Source organism: Stomoxys calcitrans, chromosome 3 (genome assembly GCF_963082655.1).
Source record: "Stomoxys calcitrans chromosome 3, idStoCalc2.1, whole genome shotgun sequence".
NCBI lineage: Eukaryota > Metazoa > Arthropoda > Insecta > Diptera > Muscidae > Stomoxys > Stomoxys calcitrans.
Genome location: NC_081554.1, coordinates 90,171,609 through 90,195,714, shown reverse-complemented (window position 1 = coordinate 90,195,714; position 24,106 = coordinate 90,171,609). Strand labels below are relative to the sequence as shown.

Genomic DNA, 24,106 nt, shown 5'->3' with positions numbered 1-24,106 from the left:
CTGTCACATTGGGTGGAGGGAATGATCCATTTACAGAAAGCGCAATAAACCTGGCGGTATTGTGGAAATTGGAAATTTAACTTCAAATCACACATTTTGAAAAGAACAAGTAAGGCGACTCTCGCCTTATACACCTGTAAGAGAACCATTGGGGGCTTAAACCCGTATCATGCATTGGGTTGTCAGACCTATAATGCTATATTATGTTGTGGTCTGGTGGAGACGCTTCAAAATTCTACCTACTGTTCAATACTCAGCCGGATCCAAAAGATGGCATGGTTGTGCATCACAGCGGCACTGAGGATGACACAGCAGCACTGAGGACGAATTCGATGCTACATCTAATCCCTCTGGATATTGTGTCTAGACAAATTGCTGCGGCTGCTACTTTGTGGCTAAAAGAGCTTTTACTTTGGTCATTCGACAGCTACGGACATTGTATTATCCTCAATACAATGAGCTATTTTCAAGGCAATCGGGATTAAATATTGCCTGAGCCGCTTTTTGATGAAAAGTCCTTTACCACTATTCCTAATAGAACTACGAATCGGAACTACGCTATACATTTCAATAAAAGTTGCATAGACTTCTATACGGTGGATCAAAACAAGACAAACAGATGGGCTTTGGGGTGTACTCTGAAGACTTGTGCTGGTCATATCGAGAGAATTACCCGACCACTGTAGTGTATATCAAGCGGGGATCCTTGCAATTTAAGAATTGGTGGAATGGCTAAGATATAATGTCATAACGACAACTGACATAAATATCTTCTCAGACAGCCAGGCAGCCATTAAATCTCTGGGGAACATATTTTTGAATTCAAAAACCCCCCTCGACTGTTGCAGATCTCTCAACGAGATGGCTGAACAGTTTAAAATTCACCTGTTCTGGGTGCAGAGATATCCCAGGGAATTGTAGAGCGGACGAGCTTGCGAGTCTAGTTACTACCTTACACATAACAGGGGAACTGGAATCTGTGGGTATGTCTCTAGTGAAATGTAAGCTAGGTCTTCAGTATCAGACCCGTAGGTCAATGAACGATGGATGGTTACAAAAGGGCGTTTATGAATATTCCAAAATTCTATAGCTATGCTGTCGCTGGCTAGAACAGACGTCTCATTCATTGTGTCCGTCAAGACAGGAGGTCTCTGTCTGATCGAAAAACCCGCTGACTGACTGAAGGTTGCAAGTAACCACTTTTGAAGAAGCTGCGAAGACGTCGAGGTAGAAGAGACTATAGAAGATCTGCTGTGTGTGCGCCCCGCACTGGCAATCAGAAGTAGTTCCACTTTAGGTTCTCATTTCTTTGATAAATTGTCTGATTTAGGAGATGTGATCGTTCACAAGTTGTTCATTTTAAAGTGATTAGGAAGTAGAAGGCATCTTTCTTCTCCTGTCTTAGTGAGTCTGATGGCAGACTGCCACTTAAATCTAACTTAAGCCTTAAACCTAACTGTGTTTTAAGGATATAAAACGTTCCCAAAAATGGTTCGTTGAATTTGATTTCGAGCATTGTAAAAGAAGGTAGAGCGGATATAAGACAAATCTTAATTTAAATTTATTACCCTAGTGTGACAATGATTTTATTTCAAAATGATTCCGTCTTTTCCCAACAATTTTTTCATCTTAATATGTAAATGTTGGTACATTTGCCTTCATTGTAATTTTGTTTCATTTTGGACATTAATCAATTAAATGGCCATCAAAGTACTGTGTCTTATTTTCTTCCCCTCTCTAACATTTATGACATTTTAAAGACATGTTGTGATGATGAATGCCATGAAATCAATACCCCCAATTTATTTAATTATATTAGGTACTTGTAACATTTACCTTACCTTAAGGTATTTTGTTCTATTTTTACAAGAGACCAAAAAAGAACAAAAAAATCTCCCTACATAAGTTGTCTTTTTTTTGCTTCGTTTGATATGAGTATGCCATCTATGGCTTTTGCTAGGGAAAATACATCAAGAGAAATGTGTTGATTGGATAATTATTAGGGTATTTAGAGGAACATGTGCCGACATACATGGACAAGTATAGACAGACAGACAGACGGACGGATCGGCATACAGACATTCTTCGCCTGTAGTATGATTGACAGTTTACCTAGGCTGTAGGAACGTAAGGAATACATTATAATTATGATGACATGACATGCGTATGTCAAAACTAATTTTAAGACCTCTTATTATTCTCCTCTCCTCTTTTGCACTATTGCTTGGGTTTTTTTTCTAAAACACATTCATACGCGGCCATTCTTCGGGCTGCCATTCATACCATTCAAGATGCATGAGACAGAATAGAAGTCTATTTTTAGGCGAGGGAATTCCTGACACTTATACAATGACATTATGCAGTGCATGCCACCTACAAGCAATTGAAGGATTTTTCAGGTACCCAAGAGCGGTTTGAAACATTCTAATCCACTTCCTGGTCATAAAACTATGAAAACACAGTTTAGTAACTGAGTGTGGGTGTTTGTGTTCTTTATGGCCATAAAACTATGACAATTTGTATTGTGGTTGACCATTACCCAAGTAATTATGACACATTTCGTTGTAGTTTGAAAGTGAACGGGGATAAGTTATGATTTTATGACACTTTTTTCCCCCTATAAACATTCGACTAAGCCAAATATTGTCACACAAACCTTGCATCGTCTCATCTTGGCCTTCTTTAGTCTTCAAGTAATTAAAGTGAATTTTTATTATCCAAAAGGTATTTTTGACCAGGCCGGTACGTTTTCCACATTCAAACATTTGTAATAAATTTTCCTCTATGCATTGCTCATTTGCAGCCCTAGGGCCAAAACGTGAGAAAAGTCCAATGACCATGCGAGACAAATGGCAAAAAATGCGGACACACAAAAATCTCCGTACCCTAGCATAAAGTGTAACTAAAATGTAGGAAAATCTGAAACATGGAAATGCGGTGCATGTCTGAGACAATGAAAGGAAAACGCCTCCTACATACGCTCTACGCACACCTTAAGGAATAGAAACGAGGCCTTGGCAAGTAACCGGGATAGTAATAAAAGAGATTTATGGCATTATGACTTTCTTTTTTCTTCAAATAGTCTACGCAATTTCTAAGTGTTTTACTTTCCTAATATCACATCGCAAGTGAAATGCTCTCACCTTTAATTCTCAAAGAAAAAATTCAAATTGTTTCACAAACATTTGTTCGTCCAAATTCTCCCTGACAAACAATTGGGTTTTTCGCCACCACTTCTGTGTGCAGAGCAGGAAAGGGGGAAATTTATAGTAAAACCTCAGTGAATGCAGCGCGGCAACACTGTCTTCTTCGGCTAGCTGCAATCGAATGCAGTTCAGGGCACTAAAAGACTAAGAAATAACCTCCTCTGCCGCTGGCTGCTACCTGCTGCTGCTGCTTCAGGCGGGCCGCCGCTGCCGCAGCACTTGCTGTATGTTTTTGCCCCCGAATGATGAGGAGTCCGTTTAGTTCTAATTCGTCTTTTGCTGCTGCAACAAGCGGCAAGTATTCGGTCGTTTATTATACGCGTTTGTTTTGCTGGCTTTGCTGCCTTAATGTGTGCGTGCTTATTTGGTGCCTTTTTTAAATCTTCAAACTACAATCTGGACAACTTAACTCCAGCTGAGTTGAATATTTCGAACAAAAATTTGTGTTTAGTGATTTTCTAAAATGAAGAAAGATGAAAAATACTTTTAAAAGATTAGAAGAATATTTGTGAAAAAACTAAACAAAAAATAGCCCACAATAATTTGCTGAAAAACTAATTGGAATTTTGCACAGCTCTCTCAACAATCAACCTACGTCTTTGGATTAACAACTTGGGATTATCAATCTTTACTCAAAAGCAAGTCAAGTTTTTTATATGCTTTTAATTACTCTCAGTGTAATGTGAATTTTTGCCAAACAAATATGGAATAATTAAAGATAAACTTGAAACAAACATCAGTTGATGTAGAAAACAAGTAAAAAGGCGTTAAGTTCGGCCGGGCCGAACTTTGGATACCCACCACCTCGGCTATATATGTAAACCACCTTTCGTCAAAATCCGTTGAAAAATGCATACCTTATGCCCCATAGCAGCTTTATCGAAATATGTTCCGATTTGGACCAAATTCTAAAAAGTACAAGTCATTGTTCAATTGTGTATAACAAAATGTATTTAAAAATAAAACGATCGGAACCATATACGACGCCGATGCCAAAAAGCCTAACATAAGTCACGGTGTCAAATTTCAGTGAAATTGGTTTATAAATGCGCCTTTCGGTCTATATGGCAGCTATATCCAAACCTGGACCGATCTGGGCCAAATTGAAGAATAATGTCGAAGGGCCTAACACAACTCACTGGGAAATTTGGGAAATTTTGGTAAAATCGGGCAATAAATGCGCCGTATATGGCCCCAAAACCCTAAATCGAGAGATCGGTCTATATGGTAGCTATATCCAAATCTGAAACGATCTCGGCCAAATTGATGAAAGATGTCGAAGGGCCTAAGACAACTCACTGTACCAAATTTCAGTAAAATCGGATAATAAATGTGGCTTTTATGGGCCTAAGACCCCAAATCGGCGGATCGGTCTGTATGGCAGCTATATCCAAATCTTGACCGATTTGAGCCAAATTGAAGAAGGCTGTCGAAGGGCCTAACACAACTCACTGTCCCAAATTTCGGCAAAGTCGGATAATAAATGTGTTTTTTAATGGGCCTTAATCGGCGGATCGGTCTATATGGGGGCTTATCAACATATAGTCCGACATAGCCCATCGTCGAACTTAACTTGCTTATGGACAAAAAACGTATCTGTGCACAGATTCAGCTCAATATCTCTATTTTAAATGACTGTAGTGTGATTTCAACAGACAGGCGGACGGACATGGCTAGATCGTCTTAGATTTTTAAGCTGATCAAGAATATATATACTTCAGGGGGTCGGAAATGGATATTTCGATGGGTTGCAAACGGAATGACAAAATGAATATACCCCCATCCTTCAGTGGTGGGTATTGCCAAAGATTGTCATGCTATTGGAACTATTTCAGGTTATCGAGCGATTCGGACCATACTTGGTTTGGATGTTCGGAGGCCATAGTAGAACTCATTGTGCAAAATTTCAGCACAAATAACCATAAACAAATGTTATAGTTGTCAGCGATAATCTTAAAAGTGTTTAAATTGGGAAATCAAATGATGCCAGCAATTAAAGTCTATCAGCCTACGTGAAATTTATATCGATTTCTGTTACAACTTTCAAATAATACTTAAAAAATTAAGAAGAACATCGCAACACCAGGTGGACGGCTTATATCAAAAATTATGTTATTCTGTAAAAAATTTCAATGCTGAGGCGAATTTATCCCTTAAAAACAAAAAGTGTTGTTCTATCGTATCCCCTCAACAAGTTCAATAAATCCATTACAGTGTTGCTACCATAGTTACCCACGAAGAGTGACAAATAAACAACGAGAAAACGGTTTCACAAACATCCCTCCAAGAACAAGTAATTGATATATTTTTTTGAATTCTTCATTGGTTATGAACACATTTATGTGCTGAAAGAGTCCCTTAATAATTCTGCTTGTTAACTAAGTTCAAATTATGACCAAAACCAGATGCCATACCGTAACCCGACTAAGCTGAACCTTTGCAAAAATGCAAATTTTGCCCATGAACATTCCACTAAGGAACAGGGGCAAACTTCTCACATATCAATGAGTGCAGTCCGATTCAAGTTTAAGCTCAATGATAAGGGGCCTCCTTTTTATAGCCGAGTCCGAACGGCATGCCGCAGTGCGCCACCTCTTTGGAGAGAAGTTTTACATGGCATAGTACCTCACACATGTTGCCAGCATTAGAGCTGAAAATGTTGTCCAATGGCCTCGCTAGGGTTCGAAACCAGGCGTTCAACGTCTTAGGCTGACATGCTAACCTCTGCGCTAAGGTGGCATCCTGACCCTTTAAAGAGTATCAACTCACCGAAGTATGGCAAACGAACTTACGCTTTTTTATAATTTCTCTTGCGCTTTCCACTTTATGTCAAGGAACAAACTATCCTGTGTGGGTCTGTCAGCATAGACGATTCGACTCCTTATGCACTTATATGATAATAGTGATAGCAAAATATGGGTTCTATCACATTTGCAGTGCAAAATGGAGTGAAACAAGTTATACTAAGTCTTATGTTGTCTTCTCTGCACATCAACGGCCTCACAGATTCCCTTTCAGGTGGAGTAAATGTGGCTTACACTACTATTAAAGATCTGCTTTATGCATATGATATCGTTCTGCTGTCTGATAATCATGAGGATCTGCAGAGGATGATAGATGCCTTGGAGAAATACTGCTTGGAATAATGATTAACGGTGAATTTGATGAAATCTTAATTCAGCTCTTTAACAAGGCAATATAAAAATTTGGTAACTAAACAAATATCTCAAGAAATGTTTAACAATCATTTTGTTCCTGACACAAGAGATCATTGAATGAAAACTGGCCTAAAAGATGATTGCAAAATCCTTCTGTAAAGAGAAAACAAACGTAAATAATGTCAAACCTGAAAATGTTATTGAAAAAAATTTTCCACCGAATAGCACTTCTTTAAATCATCCGATAGACCATGGTGCGCTATAGAGCTTTAAAGTGCATTTCGTTAAAATATTGTGCAAATACTAGTCACGTCATATGAAGAATTTGATAGTTCTGCAGTTTTACAAAATGTCTTGGGTAAATTGCCCAGAAAATTAATATAACCGGAATTGAAAAGTAGGTTTAAAAGTTTATCTACTCCTCGGCAGATCGGTCTATATATATCAAATGCAAATTTGTTCATGAATATTTCATAAAGGAACTGGGTCAAACTTTTCACAAATCAATAAGTGCTGTCCGATTCAATTTTATGCTCAACGATAAAAGACCTCCTTTTATAGCCGAGTCCGAACGGCGTGCTGCACAATGACACCTCTTTGGGGAGAAGTTTTAACATGGTAAAGTACCTCACAAATGTCGCAAACATTAGGGGGATAACCACTGCTGAAAATTTTTCTGATGGTACTGCCGGGACTTGAATCCAATCGTTCAGAGTCACAGGCGGACATGTTAACCTCTGCGCTACGGTAGCCTGTCTATATAGTAGCTATATCCAAAAATGGTCAGATTTAGCTCGTTCAAGAATTCAACCTGCGTACAGCAAAAAGACGTATTTGTGCCAAATTTTAGCTCAATATATCAATTTTTGAAGGCTGTAGACTGATTACGACTGACGGACGGACTGACACATGGACATCGTAAAATAGTCTTAGAATTTTACGACGATTCGACATTTGTGTACTTTGTAATATATTTCGATGTGTTGCAAAAGGAGTGACCAAATATACCCCCTATCCAATGGTGGTTGGTACAAAAAAGATTATCCGTAATGCCTCCAATCCTGAGCATCCCGGATAATCGAGGCTCGACTTTAGTTATATTTATCTTGCGATTGAACTGTCACACTATCTTTCCTTTAAGAAAAATATACAGAATAAGCTTTCCGCCTCAAAAGTTGCTATAGGTTCTTCAGAGACGTTCAAAACTCTTTCATAGCAGTCGAAAAAAATCCCTCGGAAAACCAAACAGATTTCGGTAAGTTCTTGTCAGTAAAGTTCCGTATTTGTTCAGAAATGTCTGATGTCTGAAATTTGGTTTACTGGGCATGTACTTGGCGATTTATAAATAGCAGTTCTTGCGTTTGAGTAAAGAAAGCAGGACATGCGTTTTTTGAGATTAATTTTAAAGTTTTATAGAAATGATTAAAATGTGAGTTTAGGCAAAGTGAATTTTTCTACAATTTAAGAGTTTCATTCATTAGAGCATATGTTATGCAAAAAATATCCGATTTACCGACATTTAATTTTTAAAGTGCCATTATTATTTTCTGAATTTGGTGACGTGGTAAGCGAGATATGAAGAAACTTAAAATCAGAAGAGAGGAAGATGTGTGTTAGACCCTTCGACATCTTTTTAAACCCACCACCATAGAATAGTGGTATACTTCTTTAGTCATACCGTTTATAACACCTCGAACTTTTGAACTGCGACCCCATTGATATTCTGGATCTCCTCGACATTCTGAGTCTATCTAGCCGTGTCCGCCCGCCCATCTGTCGAAATCACGATAGCGGTGGCACGCGTAAAGCTAGCCGCTTGAAATTTTTAACAGATTCTTCTTCTTGTTGTAGGTCATTTGGGATTGCAAATGGCCCATTTGCTGATCGGTGCTGATTTGGAGACAACCACCATAAAACCGATCCCCCGATTTGACTTCTTGAGACCCTAGAAGCCTAAATTTTCACGTGATTTGGCTGCAATTTTGCCCAAACCCTATATTATGACTTACATCAACAGCGACAAGTGTTATAGGTCCCCCTAAGTACCGATATCCCGATATGACTTCTTGAGACCAAACTAATTCATATAAAAACTCAGTTAATAAGGGTACATTTGTAGCGGAATCCATGGTGTTGGAAACCCAAGATTCGGGCCAGCTGAACTTAGCACACTTTTAATTCTTCAATTTGACCGAGATCGGTCCACATTTGGATATTGCTGCCATATAGACCGATCTCTCCTTTTAAACAATTTTGATAATTAAAGGTTAATTTTTTGCCGATTTCGCTGAAACTCGACACAGTGGCTTATTTTAGACATCCGTGTTCTTTATGGTTCTGATCAGTCTATATTTGGATATAGCTATCAAAAGGACCAATATTGAACAGTGATTGATCAGACCGCACAATATCCGTGCCGAATTTGCTCAAACAGGACCATATTTCGATGTAGTTGCTATAGGTGCATGAATAATGCATTTTTCACCTGATTATGACGAAAGTTGGTTTACATATATACCCAAGGTGGTAGGTATCCAAAGGTCTTGTTTTTCGTTGGTTTCTATACCCACGTAAAGCTATCCGCTTGACATTTTGCACAAATACTTAATATTGATGTAGATCGTTGGGATTGCAAATAAGCCATATCGATAAACAGACTGGACTTCTTGAGCCCCTAGAAGCCGTAACTTTTAGCCGATTTGGTGGAAATTTTGCATATAGTGTTTTGTTATGACTTCCAAAAACTTTGCCAAGTACGTTCCAAATCAGTCTATAACCTGATATTGGCTGAAATTTTGCATGTAGTGTTTTGTTATGACTTCCAACAACTGTGCCAAGTATGGTCCAAATCAGTATGTAACCTGATATAGCTCCCATGTAAAACAATCTCTCGATCATTCTTTTTCGGTTCCTAGAACTTTTAATTTTTACTGGTTTGACAGAAGTTTGGTATGTAGAATAAAATTATCCTCTACAACTTAATTTATTTTGTATAAATTTTTAGCAGAACCCATGATGGTTGGTTCCCAAGATTCGGCCCGGCCGAACTTAGCACGCTTTTATATGTTTAAGCTTCAGTTTCGATTTTCTCTTGAGTCGTGAGCGTCTCGTGAGTCATGAGTGCCATGAGACCCTACCGTACAGATGTTTATAATGGACCTAGAACTAAATCTGCCAAATTTGGTTCATATCGGCTCAGATTTAGATATATTGTAGCTTCCATATATATCTTTCATTCTATCTGGACTTTTAAGACCGTAGAAGCCACTATTACAGTCCGATCTTTTAGCGTATGGTGTTTTATTTGACTTCCCAATATGTGTGAACAATTTTATCAAAATCGGTCCGGACGCAACAGAAGCAGCATGAATCAAAAGCTGGGTATGGTGTCCGTGTTCCGGTGGCACTTTCAAAGCAATCTCTCTTTTTTGTCGCTCACTTTCCTTACTATAACCAACATATGGGCGATATTTTTTCCTTACAACATCGCAATCTATAAATTTAATTACGGTCTCAATAGATAACCACTCTACTATCTTATTTTACATACCTATAGAAGGGTTTTCCATTTTAAAACAATAGTTGAAATATTTATATTTACTTTTTGGAGTCTAAAATACTTTCAAAGTTTATTTATATTCAATAACAGAAAATGATGCATAAAAAACATGTCACCTTTGACAGCTCAGTATAGCGTTGTGATGTGTTACCAGATAGATTCGGATTTTACTTTTTAGTGTTACAGAGTATTGATAAAAGAATTCCGTTAATACTTTGTTCAAATTTTTCATTTGAAATTTTGACTTTTTGCTTAGAAAACCTGCCCCATAGTTCAATCGTTACAATAGTATGAGGACTACTCAGCTAAGAATCTAAGCAACATGGATTTCTAGCAACTAAAAATGTCTTGCCAGCATCAATACTTTGTCCAGCTTATACATTCACTAGATGTAGTTAATAAACTTAACATCAACTTCAAGATAATATGGCTTGAGACTTTTACAAGCACTATATAATAATCGGCTTTGATTGAAAATCAAAGTTTTAGCTAAATACTTTACGCCTGAAGCTTTGAAGCCTGAAGCTGCAATCTCTAAGGCCCATCTTACATTATTATTTTTGTAAATTTAGCTCAAAGCAAAATTTTAGCATTTTTCTTAATTTCTTTAATTATTTGAGCGATGATCTCAAAAATTAAAATGTAAATGCCATCATCTCTTTTTGGCCTCGGTTCTTTTTTTTTCAAAGTTTTTTAACAAAACCCGTTTAAATGACCATCCGACCAACTACCACCATTATCGTTACTTATTTAGATTGTTTTGGGGAATTTGAAAGAGAGACAACAAAATATCACATTTGAATATGTTGGTGTCATCAGTATGCTTAAATAAGATTTTGTCCCCATTTGTTTTTTTTTTTTTTGGTTTTACCTCTCAGCCATAACTACCTTCATCGTTTTTCAATAATACACACACAAATATATGAAAAAAAGGTAATTAAAGTGTTCTTCTTTTTTCGCCAAACCATCTTCTATGATTTTTTCTTCTCTTTAAATCTAACTGTCATACGTAATTAATTTATTCTAAAACAATAAAACGGGGAGAGAGAGAGGGAAACAAATCGTAGAATGTCTTTGCAAAGCGTAGCACAAAAAAAAAACTATTTCTCCTAATTTTAAATTCAATAAAAAATGATTAAAAGGAATTTATGTTGTTTTACTATTTGTTGTTGTTGGTGTTGCGTTTTAACTACAACAGCGTATTAGTTAACATAATTGACACATGGTGTGTATTACCGTGCTGTCTTGGTTTTGTTGTTGTTGTTGTTGTATTTGTTTCTTACCTTTTTTGCTTTGGCTTAAATAGTTTCTACTTTTGTTTGTATTGATCTGCGCGTGTTTTGTTAAGCCAAAACTAGTCTCTTTTTTCTTTCTGTACACTTTGAAATCATCACATATGGCTTGGTGATAGTTATGGTGGCCACATCTAAACTACAGCCATTGTTCTGTGATTTCGTTGTCTTTGGTTAACCGTTTTCTGTTTTGGCTGCGCAAAAAACAATAACAAATTCAAACAAAATTGCCAAAAATTGAAAAAGCAACAACAACACTTGGAAACTATCATACATTTGCCTTTGTTGTCGTTGTTGTTGTTGTTTTTGGGAGAAGCTAGAAGAAATTGGAAACACCACCAACGAATTCGTATATGAACAAAATTCATTGACCCCTTTTGAGAAAGTTCATTTGCTTCTGGTTTATTATTAAGAAATTATGGTCTTAACGTCATCAACCAGCTACCACCATCAGCTCTTAGTTAGTTGCTTTGGCTAAAAACGCCCTTAGCGCAAAAACAAAAAAAAAAATAGATAAGTAGAAAAAGTGGTCATAAAAAAATTAAAAAAAAAAACGAAGCAAAAACGTGTGTATATATATTTTTTGAAAACAAAATTATACAAATATTTTAATTAACATTATCTAGATATTGGTTAGTTGTCGTAACCTGAGGAGACTTGGGTTTTATTAATTTTTTTATTGTTGTTGTTACCTTCCATCCATCTTGGAATGAGGGTTATACTAATTTAAGCATTCCATTTGTAACACATCAAGCGATTAAACTGAGTTCCCTAAAACTTATTTGGGTATGCTTTTGCTAGTCATGGATTTGTTTAATGTGGACCGCTTGCCTTGCCGGTGTCAGTAATGACTTCAGGACCTCCTTAAACTTTTCTATAGCGATCCACGTTTCAGAATTGGAATATTTTACTTTGAAACATCAACGTTGACTAACGACACACGATATTGAATGTATTGCAGGAAGCTATATCAAGTTGCAGAATGATTCAGTCCTAACTGAATGATGGAATTCATAAAATAACTCTATATGTCCAATCTCAGTTTGAATAGTGTAGAAGTGTGCCATTTCGGAGCTCAAGGAAATGCCAGACCAGCAAAATTATGTTATGGACCAACATTCGTATAGGTATTTAAAGTCTTAGCACACATATAGAGGAAGTCACCGTAGCGCAGAGGTTAGCATAAGCATAATCCTGGCGAGACCATCGGAAAAAATTTTCAGCGGTGGTTTTCCCCTCCTAATGTGGCAACATTTGTGAGGCACTATACTGCCATATAAAACTTCTCTCCAAAGAGGTGTCGCAATGCGGCACGCCGTTCGGACTCGGCTGAAGAAAGGAGGCCCTTTATCATTGAGCTTAAACTTGAATCGGCCTGCACGCGTATGTGAAAAGTTTGCCCCTGTTCCTTAGTGGAATATTCATGGGCAATATTTGCATTTGCACACTTATAGAAAAACAAGTAAAAAGGCGTTAAGTTCGTCCGGGCCGAACTTTGGATAGCCACCATCTCGGGTATAGATGTAAACCACCTTTCGTCAAAATCCGGTAAAAAATGCATACCTTGCATACAAAGTACTGATCTTTTTAGTAGCTATATTTAAAAATAAACCCATATGAACCATATACGACACGGATGTGGAAGTCACTGTGCCAAATTTTAGTGAAATCGGATTATAAATGCCCCTTTTATGGGGCCAAGACTTCTAAATCGAGATATCGGTCTATATGGCAGCTATATCCAAATCTGAATCGATTTGTGCCAAGTTGCAGAAAAATGTCGAATAACCTAACACAATTCACTGTCCCAAATTTCGGCGAAATCGGATTATAAATGCGCCTTTTATGAGCCCAAAACCTTAAATCGAAAGATCGATCTGTATGTCAGCTATATTCAAATCTGAACCAATCTCTGTCATATTGTAGAAGTATGTCGAGAGGCTTAACTTAACACACTGTTGCGAATTTTGTCGACATCGCACAATAATGTGCCCAAAATCTTATATCGAAAGATCGGTCTGTATGGCAGCTATATTCAAATCTGGACCGATCTGGGCCAAATTGAAGAAGGATATCGAAGGGCCCAACACAACTCACTGTCCAAAATTTTAGCAAAATCGGGTAATAAATGTGGCCTTTAGGGGCCTAAGACTCTAAATCGGCGGATCGGTCTATATGGGGCCTATATCAAGATCTAGTCCGGTATAGGCCACCTTCGAACTTAACCTGCTTAAGAACAAAAAAAAGAATCTGTGCAAAATTTTAGACTCTCTATTTTTAAAGACTGTAGCGTCTTAGATTTTTACGGTGATCAAGAATATATATACTTTATAGGGTCGGAAATGAATATTTCGAAGTGTTGCAAACGGAATGACAAAATGAATATACCCCCATCCTTCGGCAGTGGGTATAATGACGGTACATTGCCAATACCGCCTGGTATTATTTTGTTCGAGTCATTGGTAAAGTTTTTTAATACCATTTGGTATCAATTCAATACCAGACAAAGGAGGCTATTAAGAATTGACGGCGTCCAATTTATATTCTTGTAATCGCGCCAGATGTGTGGTTGAGCTTTGTACTTTAAATATTGTCGCCACTATAATATATTTGTTAAACAAATAAATAAAATATTTTAATACAATTGCTTACAATGCTTATACAAAAAAATATAACATACAAATTTCAGCCCAATCTCAAAACAATTGCGGCTTCCAGGGGCTCAAGGTGGCAAAGCGGAAGGTCGGTTTATATGAGCTCCATAATCGATATCGATTTTAGACCAATTAGAACCGTAATTGGCACTTTTTTTTGGAAGTCGTATCAGAATATTTTGTGTCAAATTTCAGGCAAATTTTACAACAATTGAGGTTTCTAGGGGCTCAAGATGCCAAATTGAAAGACCAGTTTATATGGGAGATACACCCAACGATCTCCGGCACTGTTTAAACTCTACCTATGCTCCACTCCACCCCCTCCAGACTGCATAGAGATTTCTCATATGCGGATGATTCTACGATCATGACATCAGACGTCCCACCCTTTGATGTCATCTGCGATAGGTTAAACGTCTACCTCAAGGAAGTTGCTGCTTATTTCCCTGCAAGGTATTTAAAGATATCTGACACTAAATCTTTAGCCACATTGTTTATTACAAATACGCCTGAAGTGAATAATGAGCTAAATGTGATAGTAAATGGGGATGGATAGTCAATTTGGGCGCTCCGGTAGCCGAGTTGGTAGCGAGCTTGGATTACCAGTGCAGGGGTTGTGGATTCACCTTCCGCCAGAAGCCTTGGTCTGTCGCTACTGTGGTATCACAATGGACTTAAAATTGTCTAAGTGAGTCTGTTAAGGACTGCCACTCTTACCTAACCTTACCTAACGATTCCGACCAACAAGTGTTCCAAAATACTGAGCGTCATATTTGACAGCTCTTACACATTCCCCCACATGCCTCAGCGATTTGCGATGAGTTCAAAAGTAGAAACAACGTCCTTAAGTCACTTGCCGGTAGCACTTGGGGTGCTGACAAAGAAACCATGTTGGCCACGCACAAAGCAAATGGCCGGTAAGTAATCCAGTACCAGTGTGGTCTTGTCAGCTATGTGACACGCAGTGAAATAATATTCAGATCAGAATTCCACTCATTGAACTGGTTGTCGTCTCTTCAGCTCTCACCTGCAGCAAACAAATATCCGAACTGTGCCAAGACATAACTGTATAGTGTCCAAGCAATACCTTCTGGGCTCTAATCGCAGGGACCATACAAATCATCATCTTGTGGACAGGTATCCATCAGGTGGATCTACTTGATTTAGAGCGTGAGGTTCAGCGCCATAAGAGAGAACTTATAAAGGGTGATTTTTTTGAGGTTAGGATTTTCATGCATTAGTATTTGACAGATCACGTGGGATTTCAGACATGGTGTCAAAGAGAAAGATGCTCAGTATGCTTTGACATTTCATCATGAATAGACTTACTAACGAGCAACGCTTGCAAATCATTGAATTTTATTACCAAAATCAGTGTTCGGTTCGAAATGTGTTCAAATTTTGACAAATTTTGTTCAGCGATGAGGCTCATTTCTGGTTGAATGGCTACGTAAATAAGCAAAATTGCCGCATTTGGAGTGAAGAGCAACCAGAAGCCGTTCAAGAACTGCCCATGCATCCCGAAAAATGCACTGTTTGGTGTGGTTTGTACGCTGGTGGAATCATTGGACCGTATTTTTTCAAAGATGCTGTTGGACGCAACGTTACGGTGAATGAACACATTTCGAACCGAACACTGATTTTGGTAATAAAATTCAATGATTTGCAAGCGTTGCTCGTTAGTAAGTCTATTCATGATGAAATGTCAAAGCATACTGAGCAACTTTCTCTTTGACACCATGTCTGAAATCCCACGTGATCTGTCAAATACTAATGCATGAAAATCCTAACCTCAAAAAAATCACCCTTTAGGTCAAGCGGGTCTAAATAGCATTCATGACGGTAGTAGATGCCGTGAATAGTTACCGGGTGTACATTGGTCACATTACTGACTGAGGTACTATCTGTAGCCATTACTATAGAACTACGACTAACCCCCCTGACTCGGGATAGCTGTGACCACTACACAGCCTGGAACATTGAGGTCCGATCTGACGGGTGTTCATTACTGTCACGAGAAGCTTAGCTGCGAGCTAACGGGCGCGTCCACAGGTTGCGGATAGTGGAATGCTCCATCCGGAGTAGCTGTAACTGCAGTCGCGGACAATCAGCGGTATCGAGCGGAGAGTCTCAGTAAGAGGTTGGGTGCCACCGGCTCTTGCACAAATACTGAGTGCCTACAATGCTCGATATGACAAGGCGAGTTATTGGCGCCTTTAAATAACCAATTGCCACCTTGTTCCCGCGGTGATCCTTTGGACCCGAACGAGCTTGCTCACCTACAGGAGCTTGAAGAGGATCTCCGCCTCCACATGGAAATGTAGTTACAAAAACAACAACAACACGACTACCCCGCCACATTCCGGAATTTGGTGTGCACTGGCTATCCACGCCTGGGGAGGTGCCTCCGGTTGACAGAGGCGGGTAGAGAAGCGTAGGAACGTCAAGCTCACCTACAGGAGCTTGACGAGGATCGCCCCCTCCACTTGAAAATGTAGTTACAACAACAACAACACGACTAACCCGCCACATTCCGGAATTTGATGTGTACGCGCTATCCACGTATGGGGAGGTGCCCCTCGGTTGACAGAGGCGGGTGGCGAAGCGTGGGAAAGAACGAACGAATGAATGTGGTTCTTGCAGAACGACCGCCTTCCTGATTAATTCTGCTTCAATTACGATCCGGCAGAGGCATCCGCCTCAACTTCTACAGAGCAGGGATTGATGCTAACGTGCAGGATATGTGTCCCGATTGTGACCTGGGACAACACGAAACGTGTCACCCGTTTAAGTGCCCAGCCCGACGCATCGTAGTTGTAGAGATCCTGGATCTAGACGTTCAACAGAATCAAGAATCACACAACACACTGCTACAACAACAACAACAACCTACATTGGGAAGAAGTATCGGTGGAAAATTTCAAGCGAAAGAAGTGACGAACATGCATGGCTAGATCGACTTGGAATGTTAAGACAATCAAGAATTTATATATACAGTTCGCAGGTCAATATTTCGAATGTTAAGACAATCAAGAATTTATATATACAGTTCGCAGGTCAATATTTCGAGGTGTTACGGAACGGAATTACTAGATTAGTATACCGCCATTATAATTAATTGTAATTTCTGAAAACGAGAATTAAAATTGTTAGCATGGTGGTGGTGGGTATCCAAAGTTCAACCCAGCTGGACTTAATACTTTTTTACTTGTTTGTGAGTCTTAAGTAAAAAAAAATATATTTTTTACTATTATATATTCGCTTATTATCAAAAATAATTAATCTTTACAACAAACTTTGGTCTAGCAAATACAAAAAACACAAACAGCAAAACAAATCAACTAACTTTCTTCTTTTGTCTCTGGCCCTTCTCGTGTATTTTCAGATTTATGTTAATGCTTTTGGCTTTGGTCTAAGAAAAGTTGGTTTTTTCTAGAGGGGGGGGTTTTTTATAACGTCCCAGAAACCAAGCCGAGAGCTGCAGAAGTATTATTGACAACAACTACAACAATAGCAGCAGCAGCGGCACCAGCAACAACAACAGCAACTCAACAACATCAGCAGGAGTATACAACACACAATTTATAAAGGAAAAAAATACAACATTTTTTTTCTTGGCAAGTAAGTAGTTTTAGTTTTGGTAATTAAAATAATTTCTCATATATATCTCAATGGTAACGCATATCATATTGCCAGTTGGCTTCGAAAATAATTCTAGTTTAATTTCTTGACTTTAAAACAAATTAAAACAACAAACTCAATACAAATGTGGGAGTTTTTTGTCACAAATGTGGGAACTGATGGAGGAATGTGATTGAGTTTGTGTGGGTTGACAGCAATGCGGCACTGACATTATCGTCTCATTATGGGGTCTCTAGTTTTCTTAGTTTTCCCCCCTATTCTTTTAGGCCATATGATGTATGGGAATGTTGACATCTTGGACAAGTTTTATTTGAATTGCAATTTCAAAAGAGTAGCGGCATGATTTACTAGATTTGCTGTTATATCACTAGAGCAAAAAAACTGAAAAAGAATTACCAAACTTTGAAGAAGGTGTTGTTGGGTAAAAAACAATTTTTGTAAACGTTATAACATTGGTCAAGCCCAACAGAAATATTGAGGGAATAAAAGCAGAAGGTAACAATTTCCTAAGAAGAAGAAGAGGAAACTATTTTCAGAACTAGAATGCATATGCAAATTTTACACATGAACATTCCATTAAGGAACAGGGGCAAACTTTTTCGGATTTATGAGATGTAAATTTTCAAACACCATTATTAATACTTTGCAAATGCAAATTTTTCCCATGAACATTCCACTAAGGAACAGGGGCAAACTTCTCACATATCAATGAGTGCAGTCCGATTCAAGTTTAAGCTCAACGATAAGGGGCCTCCATTCTATAGCCGAGTCCGAACGGCGTGCCGCAGTGCGACACCTCTTTGGAGAGAAGTTTTACATGGCATAGTACCTCACAAATGTTGCCAGCATTATGAGGGGAAAACCACCACTGAAAATTTTTTGCTCGCCAGGATTCGAACGCATGCGTTCAGCGTCATAGACGGACATGCAAACCTCTGCGCTACAGTGGTGCCTACCATCCTTACTTTACTTCAATTGGCTATTACAAAATGTTTGTTCCACCAGACGAATGTAGAACAGCGTTCCAAGTGCCACGATCTTCTGCGCTCATTCTAAAATCTCTGACAACCAGTTACGAGGTGTCTCCCACCACTTGATCTTTCCATCGGGCTTTTGGTCTTCCCGGTTTGCTTGTACCACCGTGTTTGCCTTTAAAAGACTTCTTTGCTGGAGCTTCCGCATCCATTCTGACAACATGACCTAGCCAACGCAGCCGTTGTATTTTGATGCGTTTAACTATCTGCTATCGTCGTCATACACCTTGTGGTTCATACGTCGCCTATATTCTCCATTATCGCAAACTGGTGCATATATTTTACAAAGAATCTTTCTCTCAAATACTCCAAGCACAGCCTCATTTGCTTTCACAAGTACCCATGGTTCAGAACCATATAACAACACGGGTAGTATCAGTGTCTTGTATAGTGTAATCTTCGTCTGTCGAGAGGTGACTTTGTTTCTAATCTGCTTACTTAGTCCAAAGTTGCATCTGTTTGCCAATATTGTTAATCGCTTTATATCAAAACTGGTGTCATTCGTTTTGGTTACAGCGATGCCGGGGTAGATAAAGTTACTGACTATCTCAAAGTTTTGAGGATGGGAGCAGCTCATTCCATCGCGGTATAATCGAGGCGACGATAGGAAACCTGGAAGGAAGGGAAGAGGTTTCCGATCGCATACCTGAGATGAACCTTGAAGTTGAGTGCGAGGCACTGCTGCCATCGGCACAGTCTTGGATTGACGGAACCCTTGTATTGCTATCTGGAAGATCATGTTACAAGGATGGATTAAAGCTAGAGGACAGAGTGGGCCTGAGGGTTTACATTGAGAACCCAGGGACTGAGATCTGTTTTAGACTGCCTGACCAAAATACGGTCCTGCAGGCGGAGATCCGGGCGATCACGGAATGCGTGACGTGATGTGGTGCTAACGCGAGGACGTCGAGTGTGAATATTTTTACCGGCAGTAAAATTGCCATAAGGGCAAAAACAACCAGGACGGTAAGGTCACGAACAGTCTTGCAGTGTAAGAAGGAGATTAACGCCTTCTCTAAGGATGGCAAATTCAGCATCGTTTGGGTGCCGGGCCATAACGGAGTAAGGGGAAATGAAAGGGCAGACGAGGCTATTACTGAAAGGAAGCAAGAAGGAGGCCAGTATAGCTATTGGTATCATAACGGGACACATAAGTGAGCTCGTAGTCCTAGCTCACTTATGTAAAATCGGTGCGGCAAGTGATAGCATGTGTAGGGCATGCGGGGAAGATGATGAGCCGTTGGAGCACTTCCTTTGTCATTGCCCGGCTGTCGAGTCCAACAGATTCCGATAATTAGGTGGAGACAAAATATCAGACATGAACCATGTTAGGGGAGTGGTATTGAAAACAATTAAGGATTTTGTAAGTAGCACGGAATTCCTAACTTAAAATTTTCTTTTTAGAGGTTACTTTACGCGCACAAAAAGCCGATTACTGGCTTAGGTGTCCATTGTTGCATGGGGCGGATTAATATCTGCACCCTCTTTTCAAACTAACCAAATCTAACCATCTCAAAGTTTTGGTTCCCAAAATTCTCCATTTTCTTTATCTGCTCGGTTGTGCAAGGCTTTTTGGGAGTTGGAACCATCCATTTCGTCTTATCTCCATTTACTGCCAGACCCATTTTCATTGACTTTATTTCGATTCTTTCAAACGCGGCAGCAGTTACTACTTCCGGTGACCGACCTATGATATCGATGTCGTCGGCATAGACGAGACGAATGTTTTCTCTTATGATTAGTGTGCCATATCTATTCAAATCTGAATTTCGTATAATCTTCTTCATCCTAATATTAAAGAGATTACACGATAGGCTGTCTCCTTGTCTGAAACCTCTTTTGGTATTAAATGGTTCGGAGAGATTCTTTCCTATTCTTACTGAGGAACGCGTATCAGCAAGTGTCATCCTGCAGATTCTTATTAATTTTGCAGGGATACCAAACTCAGACATGGCTTGAAAAACCTTTGAACGTAAAGGAGTATCGAAGACGGCTTTGTAGTCAACAAAGAGATGGTAGGTGTTGATTTGTCTTTCTCGGGCTTTTTTTCAGGATTTGGAGCAGTGTGAATATCTGGTCCAGGGTGGATTAACAAGGTCCAAAGCCGGATTGATAGGGCCCAATTATCTAATTGACTTTAGGTTTTAATCTTTCATACAGTACGCTCAAGAGTATCTTGTATGCGATGGGGAGGAGACTTATTCCTCTGTAGTTGGCACATTCCGTCTTGCCTCCTTTCTTGTGTACGGGACATAGTATGCTGAGATTCCAATCATCGGATATGCGTTCTTCTAGCCAGATTGTGCAGATAAGCTAATGCATATGCCTTATCAGCGTGTCGCCTCCGGTCTTAAATTGTTCAGCGGGTAACTCGTCGGCTCCTGCTGCCTTGTTGTTCTTTAGTCGGGTCTTTGCTACTTGGACCTCATTCTGACTAGGGGGAAAACATTTAATACCATCATCATTGATTGGTTCTGCGGTATCCTCTTCGCCGCCAACGTCGGACACTAGCAGTTTGGTAAAATGTTCTTTCCATTTCCTCAGCATGTAATCTGTGTCAGTTAACAGATTTCCTTCTTTGTCTCTCTTTGTGCGAACCTTTGCTGCAACAAGATAATGATCCGAATCTATATTTGCTCCACGGATCGATCGTACATCTAACACACTGTATGAATGTTTGAATGAATGTATGAATGTTTGGTTCCTCGTGTTTCGATAGTTATCTCGTGGAGGCTAAACTTTTTGACTGTTGGACCATTATAATTTCCTAAAACGAGGAGTTGGATTATCTTTAGCCACCAGCAGGCAGAGATTATTCTATACAACAAAGTAAATGGTTACGAAAAACTGAAAATTTTTAAATTCTCAACTATTAGACAATCTGAGATTTTTTTGTTTTAAGGGTCTAGCAAACGTTTGCACTTTCCACTCATACTTTAAATCAATGGCATATTGTCTACTAGCTCAAATGGTTTACATTAATGCTTTAAATTGATTTGATTTCTAATATTTTGCCCTGCATGTCATATTTATTAGAATTTCAATTGCAATAATTGCTGTTTGTCTGAGATAACGAAAACATTTCCTTTGAACTTCAATGGTCTTTAATCAAAAACTTGATGCTGCCCAAAAAAAAAAGAGAACCAAAACATCGTTGAGTTAACCGCCACAATACGCAATTAAATATGGGCCGAAAAAATCAATTAACTGACTCAGAGAGTAAAAATGAAAGAAAAAATGATAGCCCGCCAAGTGTGTGCTTCATACTACAAACGCCAAAGCAATAGAGTCCGAGTCCCAGGCGCATGTTGTACGAAAAAGCGCTATATGCAGACATTTGATTAACTTTGCAAAAATATATACAGACAATAACAATAGCAAAAAAAGACAAAATAAGCAAACAAAATAATAATTGTTGCTACTGGACCCCACTTAAAAATATATTCATGCCGGCCAGCCGGCCAGTCAGTCCAAGCCGAAAAATATCAAAGGGGTACATAGTACGTACATCTCTTCCCGGAGCACAAAACCAACCTACAAAATTTCATATATAAAATTCATTTATAAAGAACTTTAATTCAATTGTTTGCAGCATGCGTGTACTTGAGTTTCAATTCAATTCTTCATATTCGAAAAGATTTTTTGTGCTTCGTTGGCTGGTGTTTGTTGTTGTTTTCTTTTTTTTCCTTCTTTTCGGCGAGAGACCAAGAATTCACAATTTAAATCTATTGCTGGATTGTTGTCGCTCACTGCTGCTGTGCCGCCTTTTGGTGGCGCTTCCAAATGGGAAATATAGACAGCAACTACAACAACAACAACAATAACCATATCATGTCGAGTACCTCATCGGATGCCACACCAATGCCATTGGTAGCAACAGCAAATCACCATCATCGTCACCATGATCGGCAACAGTAACAACTATAACACTGTTCTACAAAAAAAAGTTACGAATAATTTTAGCAAAAGCAAGATATGGTCCGGTTCGGACCACAATTAAATTATATGTGCAAAATGTCAGCCAATTCGAATAAGAATTGCGCCCTTTGGGGGCTCAAGAAGTAAAATAGAGAGATCGATTTATGTGGGAGCTGTATCAGGCTATAGACCGATTCAGACCATATTAGACACGTATGTTGACGGTCATGAGAGGATTCATCGCAAAAAATTTCAGGCAAATCGGATAATAATTGCAACCTCTAGAAGCTCAAGAAGTCAAAATCCCAGCTTTATCAGGTTATGAACCGATTTGAAGCCTATTTGTCACAGTTATTGAAAGTCATAATAAAATACGTCATGCAAAATTTCAGCCAACTTGGATAGGAATTGCGTCCTCGAGAAGCTCAAGAAGACAAGTGCCCAGATCGATTTATATGACAGCTACATCAGGTTATGGACTTATTTGAATGTTGGAAGATGTTGGAAGTCATAACAAAACACGGCGTGCAAAATTTCATTCCAATTGGATAAGTATTGCGCCCTCTAGAGGCGCAAGAAGTCAAGACCCAAGATCGGTTTGTATGGCAGCTGTATCAAGTTATTGACGGATTTGAACCATACTTGGCACAGTTATTGGATATCATAACAAAACACGTCGTGCAAAATTTCATTCCAATCGGATAAGAATTGCGCAGTCTAGAGGCTCAAGAAGTCAAGACACAAGATCGGTTTATATGGCAGCTATATCAGTTTATGGACCGATTTGAACCATACTTGCCACAGTTGTTGGATATCATAACAAAACACGTCGAGCAAACTTTCATCGCAATCGGATAAGAATTGCGCCCTCTAGAGGCTCAAGAAGTCAAGACCCAAGATCGGTTTATATGACAGCTATATCAAAACATGGACCGATATGACTCATTTACAATCCCAACCGACCTACACTAAGAAGAAGTATTTGTGCAAAATTTCAAGCGGCTAGCTCTACTCCTTCGGAAGTTAGCGTTCTTTCGACAGACAGACGGACGGACGGACGGACATGGCTAGATCTACATAAAATGTCGCGACGATCAAGAATATATATACTTTATGGGGTCTCAGACGAATATTTCGAGAAGTTACAAACAGAATGATGAAATTAGTATGGTGGAGAGTATAATAAGGGTGCTATGCCTGGCAGATGTTTACTCGCAACAAAAAAAAAGCCTTTCGAACTTAAGAAGAAACAAATCTCTTTTATTGGGAAAGTACTAAGAGTATTTATACCCTACACCACTGCTGTGAAACAGGGTATTATAACTTAGTGCATTTGTTCGTAACTCCAGAAGGAAGAAGGATAGACCCGTTGACAAGTATACCGATCGACTCAGAATCACTTTCTGATTCGATTTAGCTATGTCCGTCTGTCTATCCGTTTGTCCACGCAATTTTCATTCGATAGCCTTAAAATTTGGTACAGGCATGTTTTTCGACCTAGAGACGAAGCCTATTGAAATTGGAAAATATCGCTTTAGATTTGGATATAGCCCACATGCATATGTTCGTCCGATTTGCAGTAATAATGCAATAAAATGGTCATTTGCTAACCGATTCTCTCGAAATTTGACAGGATGGATTTT

At 39.0% G+C, this 24,106-nt stretch overlaps 1 protein-coding gene across 1 annotated transcript in view; it reads left to right on the top strand.

Annotated features, from left to right (window-relative positions):
• Positions 1–24,106, top strand: part of LOC106085125 (protein abrupt) — a 260,695-nt gene that overhangs the window by 79,656 nt on the left and 156,933 nt on the right. Inside the window, exon 4 of the mRNA XM_059364237.1 lies at positions 17,255–17,490. The gene's annotated coding sequence lies outside the window, so the exon portion shown is untranslated. The remainder of the gene's footprint in view (positions 1–17,254; positions 17,491–24,106) is intronic.